The sequence below is a fragment of the Equus quagga genome, chromosome 13, assembly GCF_021613505.1.
Source record: "Equus quagga isolate Etosha38 chromosome 13, UCLA_HA_Equagga_1.0, whole genome shotgun sequence".
Taxonomy (NCBI): Eukaryota; Metazoa; Chordata; class Mammalia; order Perissodactyla; family Equidae; genus Equus; species Equus quagga.
The window spans coordinates 27,745,073-27,760,785 of record NC_060279.1 but is presented as its reverse complement, the minus strand read 5'-3'; the positions used below and the strand labels follow the sequence as shown (position 1 = coordinate 27,760,785).

The 15,713-nt window shown below is 41.0% G+C and overlaps 1 pseudogene; it reads left to right on the top strand.

The window, feature by feature from the left end:
* Nucleotides 1-15,713, top strand: part of LOC124249707 (complement component receptor 1-like protein) — a 98,165-nt pseudogene that overhangs the window by 980 nt on the left and 81,472 nt on the right.

The following is a 15,713-nucleotide window of genomic DNA, read 5'->3' as shown; positions in this document are numbered from 1 at the left end:
GAGGGGGGGGGGGGGGGGGGGGGGGGGGGGGGGCTTTGGAGAGCAGAAAAAGAAGAGAAAAAAAAAAAAAGATTGGCAACAGATGTTAGCTCAGGTGCCAATCTTTAAACAATAAAAAATAATAAATAAATAATAAAAAGCCACCTCAAGAGTTCTTTAGAGTTAAGAGTTAAGAACACCTCAATGTTCTTAAGCATGCTCAAGGACAGGAACTGGCCAAGCGCCAACAGACAGTCTGCAAAGGGGACATAGTAAGAGCAAAAGTCAGGAGGGCGGCATGCGTAAAGCTTGAGTAAAGAACCATGGGTGCCGTCAGGCAAAAAGATGAACAGTGCATTCTTGCATTCTTGATAGGCAGCAATGGGAAGTGGGAGGAGCTGCCTGCGTGAGATCCAATTACAAAGGGCTTAAAACGCTGAAGAGGTTAGATTTTATCCCATAGGCAGTAGTAGGAAGCCCTTTTAGGTTTTTGAGCAAGGAAGTAAAATAATGAAAAAAAGTATTTTTTTAAAATTTCGGTTCTCACCCTTGGAAAAGTTAAAGAGACTGGTATCAGAGTGACCTGTAAGAGAGGAGGTTGTTACACAGGTAATTATCATGCTTAGATTACAATAATGGTATAAAAAATGATAAAAAGACAAAGAACAGGAGCACATTAGCTATGACAGTTGTCAGACAGGTAGACTCCTATGTCTGGAGTTAAGTGACCTAGAGGATGGTCCTGCTCTGGTACTGAAAAGGGGATGCACCCTCGGAGGGGATGATGAATTGACAGAGCTGGTGAAGAATTTGATTTTCGATTGATAATATCCTTTCAGAAAATTCAGAAATAGGAACGGCATGCTGGTGAGAAGTTGGGTCTGGAACGGTGCCATGCAGAGGTGTTAGAGACAGTCATGAATGGGCATTTGTTCAAAGGGAGTTAATACGTATGTAGCAGAGAGGGAGATGAAGATAATGGCTTGGGAAAATATTCAATTAAGGATCAGGAGGAAGTTAAATGCCAGGAAGCAAAGTAAGTTGTGACAGAACCAACATATGCAATAGCCCTTAACAAGCTGGGGGTGTCGAAGCTTAAATGCTGGCTCCGCAAAAACAGATCTATACAGCAGTCTTATTACTGATATTTAGTAAGAACAACTGACTTCTAACTTGCATTGTCTAATTTCATCTGATATTCAGGGCAGCTCAGTAAGATGGTAGGGCAGCTTCTCACCAGGTTCATTCTACAGACAAAGAAACTGAGGATGAGGGAGCCAAATGACTTGCCAAAAGTCACCCAGTTATTGAGGTCCGCATATAGCAAACTTCTTAATAAACTAGGAATTCACTGCACCCTGGAGATAAATTAGAAAGTTAGACCCTCTTATCGCCAAGAGACTCTCATCTTAACAAATTACAATATTTCTTTAAAATTAAGCCAATCTGGGGGCTAAAATCTGTAATAAACATTGAATAAGACCTTCTGGAGCCCTCCACATTACAGGAGATAACACGGAGACAACTGCAGTTTTCATTCACGTTTAACTTTTCTAAATAACTCTAGGTATTTATCGTTTAGGACCTCTTGAGTAACATCATATCAAAGTTCAAAAAAATATGAGAACCCTGCCTGGAAATCAGACATTATTCTTATTCTGGGAAGGCAGCTGGAGGTTCTGCTGCTTTGACTGGTCAAGAGCGAGTTGAGTGTATGCAGAAACTCCCGCGCCTAGCGGAGCGTGTCGCCGTGGTTTCAGCACACATCATGTGCGGACTTCGGTAACGTGGCGAGCTTTAGCGCTTGCAGACCTCCTGTCCCAGAGCGATGACCATCTTCTGAGTCCCGGAGGCAGGGAGCCCAGAGCGAGCACGCCACCGGCCACACGGGGAAGATCGCACAGTGCCCCTCTATGGTGCAGCCTCCAGTTCTTGTGGTCCGCCCCAGGAGGAGCGAGTGAGGACATTCAGGACTAAGAGATCTCAGGGCTGCCCCAAAGCGAGGAGGAGGCAGGCAAGCTTCCGGCACTGTCCCCACCTTCTCGCTTTTGACTCTGTGCTTTGTATCGCGGCACAGAAGCCGTCCCTGCCCCAGACGCGTCCCTACCTCCGTGCTCCCCCTCCCAGCTCACCGAGGACCCCTGGCGCGACGAGAGCCAAGAAAACCCAGAGCAGGCCCGCGGCGCCCATGCCACGGCGGCAGCCCCAGCGGCGGGATGCGTTCCGAGACCCGCGAGCCTCCAGCAGCTGCGGGAGGACAGGGCTGTTGCAGGAGACAGCTGGCAGCAAGGGAAGGTGGGCCTTTAAATAGTGTCTGGCACCACGTGCTAGCTTTGTGCGCACACCTTCAGGCTGCCTGGGGGCGGGAGGCTGGCGTGGGTGAGGAGGGGAGAGGCGGTAAGGGGCGGGCCAGAGGGGGCGGACGCGCAAAGGAACTCTGACCCAACTCCTTGGCTCAGACTCTAGTCCTCAAGGCAGTGACTTTCCAACCTTTTTGACCTCACAACCCAGTGCATCCACTTTTGTCTCTCTGGAGAACTTAAAAGTTTCACATAACAGTGTTCATCCCCTCTAATCTACAAGGCTCTCTCCTATTCTATTCTATTCTATTCTATTCTATTCTATTCTATTCTATTCTATTCTATTCTATTCTATTCTATCCTATTCTATTCTTTTCTATTCTATTCCATTGCATTCCATCCTATCCCATCCTGTCCTATTCTGGTTTGGATCCACTAAATTCATTTTAAAAGCTGTTAATGTTTCCAACCCTTAGTTTGGAAAAACAGTTTATTTGGAAAGGAAACATGAACAGCAGCCACCTCTGCTATGTCCTTTTTATTTTGAAATAATTTCTACAGAAAAGTTGTAAGAATAGTACAAAGAATTCCTGTATAGCCATCCCTCGGATTCTCTGAATGTTAACATCTCACTACATTTCCTTTATCATTCTCTGTCTCTGTCTCCCTCTATATTTACATAGATAGAGATACAGTTGTATATATAGAGCTAGATATATACACACATATATATGATTGTATAATTATAATTATATAATTGTTACTTTGGAACTGTTCGAGATAAGTTACAAGCATGACACCCCTCTTCTAAATACTTTTATGTGTTTCCTAAAAACCAGGACATTTTCTTACATAACTACGGGACAATGCACAAAAACAGGAAATAAACCATTAATACAATATTATTATCTAAGTGACAGACTGTCCTTACATTTCTCCAGTCATCTCGATAATCTTCATGATAGTAAATACACACACACACACACATCCTTTTTATTTTTCTGGTCCAAGATCATTCCAGGTTCACACTGCATTTGATTGTTATGTCTTTTTTTCTCATTTAATCTGGAGAAGGTCCTCAGTTTTTTATTGTCTTTCATGACCTTGACATTTTTGAAGAGCACACAGCAATTATTTTCATAGAATGACGTTTAAATTAATTATCTATTGCATAGTAACAAGTCACCCTAAACCCATTTATTTAAAGCAAGAATAAGCATTTATTGTCTCACACAGTTTCTGTGTGTCAGGAATTCGAAAGCAGCTTAGCTAGGTGGTTCTGGCTTAGGATATTTCATGAGGTTGCAGCCAAGACATCAGCCAGAATTTCTGTCATCCAAAGGCTTGGCTGGGACTGGAGGATTCACATCTAAGATGGCTCACTCACATGGCTATTGGCTGGTTGTCTCACGTCCTCGCTATGTGAACCTCACTATAGGACTCTTTGAATGTCCTTATAACATGGCAGCTGGCTTCTCCTTGAACGAGAGAAAAAGGCAGAAGCCGCAATGTGTTTTATAATCTAGCCTCAGAAGTTACACTATATTATTTCTACAACATCCTGTTGGATACTGTGATGGTTGATTTTATGTGTCAACTTAACTGGGCTGTGAGGTGCCCAGATATATGGTCAAGCATTATTCTGAGTCTTTCTTTAAGGATGTTTTTGGATGAGATTAACATTTTTTTATAGTGGTAACTGACATATTTATTTTTAGTCTTTCCATTTTGTTTTTTGTCCAGTTTTACTGAGATATAATTGATATATAATATTGTATTAAATGTATGACATAATGATTTGACCTATGTATATATTGTGAAATGATTACCACGGTAATATTAGTTAACATCCATCACCTCACATAGTTGCAATTTTTTTCTCACGATGAGAACTTTTAAGATCTATTCTCTTAGCCATTTTCAAGTATACAGTACAGTATTGTTAACTATAGTCACCCTGCTGTACATTACATCCCCAGGACTTATTTATTTTATAGCTGGAATTTTGTGCCTTTTGATCACCTCCACCCATTTTCCCCTTTCTTCAGCTCCCACATCTGGCAACCACCAATCTGTTTTGTTTTTAGGAGTATGGTTTTTTTGGTTCCGCATATAAGTGAGATCATACAGTATTTATCGTTCTCTGTCTGACTTGTTTCACTTAGCATAATGCCTTCAAGGTCCATCTACATTGTCACAAACGGCAAGATTTCTTTCTTTTTTATGGCTAAATCATATTCCATTGTATATGTATACACCACACTTAAGAAAATCCATTCATCCCTCTCTTCAAGATAATGGTTTCTTTTTCTTTGGATATATACCCATAAGTGGAATTGCTGGATGATATGGTAGTTCTATTTTTAATTTTTTGAGGAACTGCCATGCTGTTTTCTTTGGTGGCTGTTCCACTATATTCCCACCAACAGTACATAAGGGTTCCCTTTCATCCACATCCCCTCCAACACTTCTTGCTTGTCTTTTTGATGGTAGCCATTCTAACAGGTGTGAGGTGATATCTCACTGTGGTTTTGATTTGCATTTCTCTGATGATTAGTGATATTGAGCACTTTTTCATGTTTGCTATGCAGAAGCTTTTTAATTTGATGTAGTCGCACTTGTTTATTTTTGCTTATGTTGCCTTTGCTTTTGGTGTCAAGTCCAAAAAAATCATTGCTAAGACCAATGTCAAGAAGCTTACCATCTATGTTTCCTTCTAGGAGTTTTATGGCTTAAAAGGTCTTACATTCAAGTCTTTAATCCATTCTGAGTTTATTTTTGTATATAGTGTAAGATAGGGGTCCAATTTCATTCTTTTGCATGTGGCTGTCCAGTTTTCCAAACACCCTTTATTGAAGAGACTATCCTTTCCCTATTGTATATTCTTGGCTCCTTTGTCATAAATTAATTGACCACACACGTGTAGGTGTTTTTCTGGATGCCCTGTTCTACTCCATTGATCCATGTGTCTGTTTTGATGTTTACAGCTTTGTCATACAGTTTGTGTGAGATGATACAAAAATATGTACATTGATCTCTGCCCCTAGTTCCTGGCACGGAGCTCCTAAAAACCTTGTCAATTCCTAAGTGATATGAGCCATAGTAGCATCTTTTGTTCTACTGAGGTGATTCTGGGTGGGCTCCTGGATGGGGGCTGGTCACCAGAAAGACCAAGCCGTGATTAGAAGCTTGGAATTTTCAGGGGTCCCTGCCCCATCCTCTAGAGAAGGGAGAGGAGCTAGAAATGGAGTTAATAATTGGTCATGCCTGTGTGAGGAAGCCTCCATAGAGTCCCAATAATGTGAGGTTCAGAGAGCTTCCAGGCTGGAGAACACATCTTTACTGAGAGAGTGATGCATCTCAACTCCACGGGGACAGAAGCTCCTGTGCTTGGGACCCTTCCAAACCTCACCCTATGTATGTCTTCATCTGACTGTTCATCTCTATCCTTTGTCGTATCCTTTAATAAATTGGTAAACATAAGTACAGGCATACCTCATTTTGTTGCACTTCACTTTATTGCACTTCACAGATATTGTGTTTTTCATAAGACCCTGCACCAGCAAAAAGATTACAATTCACTGAGGGCTCAGATAATGATTAGCATTCTTTAGCAGTAAAGCACTTTTTAAATTAAGTTATGTACACTGTTTTTTTTCTTTCTTTCTTTCTTTTTTTTTTTTCTCAGTAAGATTCGCCCTGAGCTAACTTCTGTGCCAGTCTTCCTCTACTTTGTCTGTAGGTCACTGCCACAGTATGGCTGATGTGTGGTGTAGGTCCACACGCAGGACCTGAATCCACGAACCTGGGCCACTGAAGCAGAGTGCACCAAACTTAACCACTATGCCCCATGGCCAGCCCCTGTACATTGTGTTTTTAGACATAATGCTATTGCACACTCAGTAAACCAGAATATAGTGTAAACATAACTTTTATACATACTGGGAAGCAACAAAATTTGTGTGACTTGCTTTATTGTGATACGGACTTTATTGTGGTGGTCTGGAACCAAACATGCAATGTCTCCAAGGTATGCCTATAAGTGTTTCCCTGAGTTCTGTGAGCCACTCCAGTAAATTATTGAACCCAAAGAAGGGGTGGTTGGAACCTCTGATCTATAGCTGGTTGGTCAGAAGTACAGGTGATAACTTGGGCTTGCAACTGGCATCTGAAGTGGGGGGAGGGGGCAGTCTTGTGGGACTGAGCCGTTAACCTATAGGATTGAACACTTTCTCCTGATAGAAAGTATCAGAACTGGATAAAATTGTAGAACACTGAGCTGGTGTGGGAGAGAATTACATGGTATGGGGAAAAGCCTCTCGGTGACCATAAGTGTCAGAAGTGTCAGAAGTGTTCTATGTCAGAGTAAAGGAGAAACACAAGGAGGAAACACACATAGTGGGGAAGAACTGAGTTTTTGCCTACATAAGAAAGAAAAAAGCTGAGGGGCTTTTTCCAGTTTGAAATCAGGAAGTGTGATGCCTCTAGCTTTGTTCCTTTTTCTCTAGATTTGGTTCTGTACAAATTTTAGAGTTTTTTTTTTTCTATTTATGTGAAAATGCCATTGCAATTTTGATAGGGATTGCATTGGATCTGTAGATCGCTTTGGGTAGTATGGACATTACACAATATTAATTTTTCTAAACCATGAGCACAAAATATCTTTCCATTTATTTATATCTTCTTAAATTTCTGTTGTCAATGTCTTATAGTTTTCAGTGTGCCGATCTTTCACCTCCTTGGTTAAATTTATTCCTAGGTATTTTATTCTTTTTTGATGCAATTGTAAATGAGATTTTCTTAATTTCTCTTTTAGATAGTTTGCTGTTAGTGTATAAAAATACAATAGATTTTTGTATATTGATTTTATATCCTGCAACTTTACTGAATTCAGGGCAACTTTGCTGAGTAGAGTATTTTTGGTTAGTGGTTTTTCTTTCAGCACTTGAATATATCATGCCACTCCCTTCTGGCTGCAAAGTTCCTGATGAAATATGTGCTGATGGTCTTATGAGGGTTCCTTTGTACATAACACATTGTTTTTCTTTTGCTGCTTTGAAGAGCCTCTGCCTGCCTTTCACTTTTGACAATTTAACCATAATGTATCTTGGTGTGGATCTCTTTGGATTAATCTTCTTTGAACTTTCTAGGATTCCTGGATCTGAAATGTCTGTTTCTTTCTCCAGGTTAGGAAAGTATCTCTTTCTTTTTTTTCTTTTCTTTTCTTTTTTGCTGGGAAAGATTTGCTCTGAGCTAACACCTCTCTTGCCAATTTTCCTCTCTCTTTTTTTTTCTCCCCCAAGCCCCAGTACATAGTTGTGTATTTTAGTTGCCAAGTCCTTCTAGTTTTTCTATGTGAGCCACCACCACAGCACGGCTACTGACAGATGAGAGGTGTGGTTCTGTGCCCTGGAACTGAACCTGGGCTGCCGAAGCAGAACATACTGAATTATAACCACTAAGCCATCAGGGCTGGCTCCAGCTATTATTTCTTTGAATAAGCTTTCTATCCCTTTCTCTCTCTCTTTTCCTTCTGAGACCCCTATAATGTGAATATTGATACAGTTGATGGTGTCCCACAAGTCCCTTTAGTTTTCTTCACTCTTTTTTTCTTTTATTCCTCTTATTGGATGAATTCCACTGCCTTGTCTTTCAGTTTGATGGTGTTTTCTTCTACTTGGTCTAGTCTGATGTTAAACTTCTATTGAGTTTTTCAGTTTAGTTATTGTATTCTTCAGCTCTGTGATTTCTGTTTTCTCCTTTCTTATATTTTCTATCTCTTTGTTGAAAATCTCACCTTGTTCATGCATTGTTCTCCTGCTCTCAATGGGCATCTTTGTGACCATTATTTTTAACTCTTTATCATGTAAATCACTTATCTCCATTTCATTAAGGTCTATTTCTGGGGGTTTATCTTATTATTTTGTTTGTAACATATTCCTGTTTCTTCATTTTCCTTGACCCTCTCTGTTGGTTTCTATGCATTGGATAAAATAGCCACCTCTCCCAGTCTTGACAGAGTGGTCTCATGTGGGAAATGAACCTTATTCAGCCCAGCCCTAGCTCTTGGTTGTCTCTCAAACCTTTGTGATTGCCCAAGCCACCATCTTTGTTCTTAGTGGCTCCCAGTAGTTAAAGGTGTGCCAACAAATGTCAGTGTCCCAAAGGGAAGGATCCCAGTTGGCACCTAGATGCAGGCTGATTGGAAGCTGGACCCTCAGGAAGCAGCTTTTAAAGTATGCATGTAGACATCCCATTACTGGGTATCTATCCTAAGAACCTGATATCAGATATCTCAAGAGTCCGTTGCACCCCTATGTTCATCGCAGCATTATTTACAATAGCCAAGACGTGGAACCAGCCTACATGCCCAGAAACTGATGATTGGATAAAGAAGATGTGGTATATATACACAATGGAATACTACTCAGCCATAAAAAAAGACGAAATTGGCCCATTCACAACAATGTGGATGGACCTCGAGGGCATTATGTTAAGCGAAATAAGTCAGTCAGAGAAAGACGAACTCTATATGACTCCACTCATAGGTGGAAATTAGTATATTGAGAAGGAGATCTGATCGGTGGTTACCAGGGAAAAGGGGGGGTGGGGGAGGATACGGAGGGGGAAGTGATGTACCCACAACATGACTAACAAAAATGTACAACTGAAATTTCACAAGCTTGTAATCCATCATAACATTAATAAAAAAAAAAATAAATAAAAAAAATAAAGTATGCATGTAGAACTTTCTCAGGGAAAGACTGGGAGCTGGGCGTTTCTGTCTGCTCCCTTTGTGCTGAGCCCTAGGGAGATAGCTGGTTAAGAACTCTTTCTCTGTTGCCTACAGTCTTGTGGGACCCACAAACACAAGCCTCACTTTCCACTAGAGCCAGGTTATCAAGGGGTGAGTCCCCTGGGTGGCAACCACAAAATCCAGGGCATCAGACACCTGTGAAAGCTCATTCCAGGGAGACACTGGTGACCTGGAGCAGGCCAGAGGGATGATGTGGAAATGGCACTTGCTGGCCTCTCCAGTCTCCAGGGAAGATTGTAGTCTGTCCCTAGGTGTAGGCTAAATTAGAAGCCTCGCCCACAGATGGCAGATTTTAAAGTAGGCAAATAGGCCTCTTTCGAGGAAAGATGGAGAGATGACCATTTCTGCCTGCTCCTTCCGCACTGAGCCTGCAGGGACAGCTGACTAAGAAGTGTTTCTTTGTTTGCTACAGTCTTGTGGGACCTGGAACTCAAGCAGCACTGGCTACCAGAGCCAGAAGATCAAAGGGTACATCCTCTGAATGGCAGCCACAAATGCCAGGGTGCCAGGTGCGTACCCAAGCTCTTTCTAGGGTGACACCAGTGGCCTGGAGCTGACCAGGGGGAGAACACAGAGACGGTGCCTGCAGGTCTCTCCAGTCTCCAGAGAAGACTGCAGTCCACCTCTGGATATGTGTTAAAATGGAAGCTGGATCTTCAGACCACAACTCTTAAGATATGCAAATAGGCCTCTTTCAGGGAAAGACAGGGAGATAGGAGTTTCTGTCTGCTGCCTCTGAGCTGAGCCCTGGGGGACAGCCACAGTGAGTCCATGCAAGCCTTTTAAGAACTGCCTCTTAGTTTGCTATAGCCTTGTGGGTCTCATGGATGCAAGCCATTGGCTTTCAGAGCTAGGTGTTTTGGGGGCCCAACCCTCGGATGGAAGTCTTAAAAGTTGGGGTGCTAGATATTGGGTCCAAACCCTTCACTCCTCAAGGAGAAGCTTGGAATTGTGAGTTCCTGCCCAACTGTGTGTCACTGTGCTGGGGGTGGTCTTTATGGCAAGATTGTATCTCAGCCTCTCCTACCCATTTTGATGTGAGTTTCCCATTTGCCCAATGTATAGGTATCACTCAGCTAGTTTCTGGCTTTCTTTCAGAGAGAATTGCTCCATGTGTAGCTTAGATTCAGCGTGTCCATGGGAGGAGGTGCATTCAGGAACCTCCCCTGTCACTCTTTTAGACCAGAACCCCTGAGATTAACACTGAGATTAACATTTAAATCAGTAGACTGAGTAAAGCAAATTGACCTGCCTAGTGTGGGTGGGCCTCATCCAATCATTTGAAGGCCTGAATAGAAGAAAAGTCTGACCATTCTGTGAGTAAGCGAGAATTCCTCCTTTTTGACTACCTTTACACTGGAACATTGGCTTTTTTCTTGCCTTCAGACTCAAACTGAAATGTCAGCACTTCCTGTGTCTCATGCATGCTGGTTTTCAGACTAGAGCTGCACCATTGGCTCTCCTGGGTTTCTAGCTTGCCGTCTCACATTGCAGATCTTGGGACTTGTTGACCTCCATAATTGTGTGCGCCAGTTCCTTATAATGCATCTCTGTGTGTGTGTGTCTCTCTGTCTCTCTCCCTCTCTCTTTCTGTATATATATACATATCCTATTGGTTCTGTTTCTCTGGAGAATCTTGACTATCAGATACACAGATCAGCCCGTTTCAGTGGGAGAGGGCACTCCCCACTGGGTGGATGGAAACATTAGGAGGTGGGGATCACTGGGGGCTGTTTGGAGGCTGGCTACCACCTACTTCAATTTGGTTTTGTCTGATGTTTCTTCATGATTAGATTTAGCTTATGCATTTTTGGTAGGACTAACACAGAAGGGGTGTTGCATCCTTTCAGTGCATTATATAAGGAGGCGTATATTATCTATTTGTCCCATTACTGATGGTGTTAATTTTGACCACTTAGTTAACATGGTATCTGCTAGGTTTGTCTACTGTAAAGTTACCATTTTCCCTTTGTAATTAATTAGCAAGCATTTTGTGAGGAGATACTTTAAAATTATGTAAATATCTCATTTTTAATCAAATTTTCACCCACTAATTTTAGTATTTAGTATTTTAGATGATTCTTGCCTGAATCAATTATTACTGTAATGGCTGCCAAATGGTATTTTTTCTCATTCCATCATTACTTCTATATTCATTAGTTGTCATTCTACTATCAAGAAAAGCTTCCCCTTCTCTCTTATTTATTTATTTACAACAACATGGTCTCGATATCTGTATCAACATAGACTTCATTTTTTCAGTGGATCATAATTTTTATTATTATTATTTATTTTGGTGCTCAAATCGCCCCTGATTTGGCCAGTGGGAGCCCTCAAAGTAGGCTGTGTCATATTTACTGGTTTCCCTCATTCTTGGAGCACTTCTTTTCTGGCAAAACAAGATGTCCCAGGCTCACCTTGCATTTTTCCAGACCCAGCCCTGGAACTTAGCATTTCTCTGAACAATTCTGGTTCCTTTCAGCAGGGAATGGTATTTGAAAACAAAGATCTGGATGCTAAGTGTGCTCCTTGCTATTGGAATATCATTGCTTCTACACCCTCTCAGAAGGCAATGCTAGGGTTTATATGTATGTATATCTATTCCTATATCTATTGAAACCTATTTCCATCTATATTTATATCCAAGTCATGAATTCATATCAATTCTTCAAATTCCAATCCAGTACATAGATGTAATTTTAACCTTCCCTCTTTCCATATTTGTAACTCCCTTCTCCAACAGTGAGATACTCACTTCCCGTTATCCACAAGGTAGTAACTTATTTGCTCAACCCTAGAATACACAGAAAGAAGGTTTGGTATTGCTAATCCTATGCCATGGTGGAAAGCAAACCTAGTTTTTAAAGTTTTTGTTTTGTTTCTAGTCCGAGAGCATAAAAATAACGTTGCTCTGCTCAAGAGTTGGTTAGATTAATTATTCCCCCCTTCAATGTGGTTATGTTATACAGTTAGATTTACTTGTTTTCTTTGTACTCCATTTTAGTTTTTTCCTATCCTTTTCTATTTTGTAATTTTTGCATAGGTGAAACATTAACATAGTTGCAAATTTCAGAACTATGTAAAAAGATATGATCAGAGAAATGCCACTTCTGTCCATCACTTCTACTCCCACCCCCTTCCTTCCTGCTACATTTCCACTCACCCTTTATGGGTACCCAGTTTCAGTAGTTTCTGGCTTATCTGTCTTTAATTTTGCCCAAATGAGCAGACACATGTATGTCTTCTTATTTCTCTTTCTTTATTACATAAAATGAAAGCATGCTGTAAGTACATTTTTGCACTTTGCTTTTTTTTTTTTTTTTTTGGCTTAACAGATATGCTGGAATTCACTCTATATAAGTTCAGAGATATTCCTCATTCTTTTACAGCTTATTTATTGTTGGTGCCATTGAGTCAACTCCAACTCTTAGTGACCCTGCGTACAGCAGAGTAGAACCCTGCTCAGTCTTTTTGTGCCATCCTCTCACCTTCCAGCGCTCTATCAGACAATACTCTGCTGCTACTTATGGGGTTTTCAATTTTTCTCAGAAATGGATGGGGAGGTCCTTCTTCCTGGTTTGTCTTTAGTCTGGAAGCTCCGCTGAAACCTATCCGCCATGGGTAACCCCGCTGGTATTTGAAATACGGGTGGCAGGGCTTTCAGCATCACAGCAACATGCAACCACCACAGTGTGACAATCAACAGATGGGTTGGTGTAGCTCCCTGACCAGGAAACGAACCAAGAGGGCAGCAGTGAGAGTGCTGAATCTTAACCACTAACCCACCAGAGCTGGCGTTTACAGCTTTTAGTACCTCATTATGGGGTGGTACCACAGTTTATTCATCCATTTTCCTATATATTTTAGGTTGCGTTTAATATTTTTCAATTTTATGTAATGCTGTAAAGAATAATTTTGTGCATATATATTTTTCTGTTGTAAGAAGTGTATCTTCAGTGCCAATTCCTAGAAGTGGGATTCTTGGTTTAAAAGGTAATCATATATTAGTTTTGTTAGATATTGCCAAATTCCCTCAATAAGAGTTGCATCATTTACATTCCAATTTAGGATGTATGAGAACACCTATTTCCCCAGAGTCTCATTAATCAAATGTGTTGTCTTCATAATTTTTAATTTTAGCCAATCAAATAGGTGAGAAGTTGTATCTCAGTGTACTTTTTTTTTTTTTTTTTGGTGAAGAAGATTGGCCCTGAGCTAACATCTGTTGCCAATCTTCCTCTTTTTGCTTGAGGAAGATGGTCCATGAGCTAACATCTGTGCCAATCTTCCTCTACTTTGTATATGGGACACTGCCACAGTATGACTTGATGAGTGATATGTAGGTCTGCACCTGGGATTTGAACCCGCAAACCCCAGGCTGCCAAAGTGGAGTGCGCAAACTTAACACTATACCACCAGGCTGGCCCTTATCTCAGTGTGCTTTTAATTTACATTTCCCTTATTATGAGTGAGCTTGAACGTATCTTGATACATTTAATAGCCATTTTAATTTTTTATTCTTTTGTGAGTTCTCTGTTTATGTTTTTGTCTATTTTTCTATATTTTTTGTGCATATTTTCTCCCAATTAGTCAGTTATCCTTTGACTTTGTTTATGATTATTTTTCTTTAAGGTTGAATGTGGTGAGACTGAGGACCCAGCTTTTTAGCAAGAAGCTTCAAGCTGATGTGGATCCACTCATCAGCCCTTGTAGCATATGATGGATTTCCATCAGTGAGAAAGTCAATAGCCATAGTTCTCAGCCTACATGTCTCCATCCTGTCCACGGAAACAGCACAGAGAATTTTGTGAAAACCTGGCTGAAATCTAGGCAGGCACAGTGTTCGTTCTTGTGCATCCTTTTGAATGTAGTTGCCGTGTCCTAGTTTAAGACCGTGTGATCTTTAAGCAGTTGCATTGTCTTCTTTCTCCACCTCATTTGGGGTGGGGCAGGGGAAGCTCGGGTGCACACATTTGCATTAGTCACGCTCCTCAGCATCATTGGTCCCTGAAAGACCCCTTTCTTGTTTTGCTTAATTGATTATTCCCTGTATTACTCAGAATAGGCTAGGACTCTGCTGCAGTAGCCAACAGCCAACACCCCCAAATCTCAGAAGCTTAAAACAACAAAAATTTCTCACTAAAACTACATGTCCAACGCAGGTTGGCAGGGTGAGGGCTGAGGGAAGCTCAGTTCCGTGTATTCATTCAGAGATCCAGGCTGGTGGGAGTTTCTTCTCAACTCGTGCTTTCGTAATCATTTGCAGTAGGCGACTGCAAGCGTAGCATTGGATGATCTCCCATCAGAAACTAAATGCTCTGGTCTAGAATTAGCACACATGGCTTCTACCCACAACTCTTCAGACAGAACTAACCCCATGATCTTGGCCAACTATAGAGTAGAGGTGGGCAGGGAAGTGCAATCTTCCTATGTGCTTGGAAGGAGAGAAGAAGAGCCTTAGAATTTTGCTTTGATCTCCTTTCCTCACTCCCACACCTCTTCTTCCACTCCAGAAATAGCCTTTCTAGTGTGTTGGATGTGTATCCTTTTATTTGCATGCGCCGTTGCGAAATGTATAGTTTTGTTTTATGGGCATCTGCTTTAAATTTACATAGATGCTATTGTGGTATAGGCTTTATTCTCTTTCTTTTTTTTTTTTACTCGATATTATGTTTTTGTTTTGTTTTGTTTTCGTGAGGCAGATTGTCCCTGAGCTAACACCCATTGCCAATCTTCCTCTTTTTGCTTGAAGAAGATTGTCCCTGAGCTAAACGTCCTTATATATGTACCATATGGAATTATAAAAGAATTTCTTCAGGAAATTTACCTAAGAGCAGAATTACTGGGTTATGGAGTATGTGGATTTCTCAACTAAGAAATTCCAAACTGGCCCCCTTACATTGGTCTGCACTCCTACCAACAGTGCATCAGGGTTCTTCTGCCTCCACATCCCTGCCAACCCTAGATGTTTTTCCAGGTTTCTAATTTTTACCCTTCTGATGGATGTGCAAGTGATATGTGTTTATGGTGTTTTTTGCCTTGTAAACATTTTTTTAATGTAGTCAAGTCAAATAATCTTTTCTTTTGTTGTATCTGGATTATTAGCCATAGTGAGAGAGCTTTCACGTACACCCAGGTTATAAAGTAATTCATCCATATTTCCTTACACTTTTATCATTTCCTTTATTTTACAGGTAAATCCATGAAACATTTGGTATTTATTCTTGTGCTAATTTCTGGATTTCCAAAATATATTCTTTTGCAAATGAACCTCTCTCACCAACACCAAAACTCAAGTTCTCAGCAGGTAAGTATGCTGAATGTCTAACATCTTGCAGTAATCTTATTTAAACCTTTGTCAGAAAAATCACTTCTTTCTGCTCCAAACCCTCCAGTAATTTCCTATCTCACTCAAAGTAAAAACCAGTGTCTTAATTCTGACCTACATGGTCCTACGTCATCTGATTCCCTTTAACCTCTCTGAATTCATCTTCATCTACTTTCTCCTTCTTTTCCCTGCTCTTATCACAATGACTTCTGCTGCTCTAGAATACAACTGTTATGCTTGTTTGGGTCTTGTTTGCTTGCCCAGAAATCTCCTCTGAATATCCCAATGG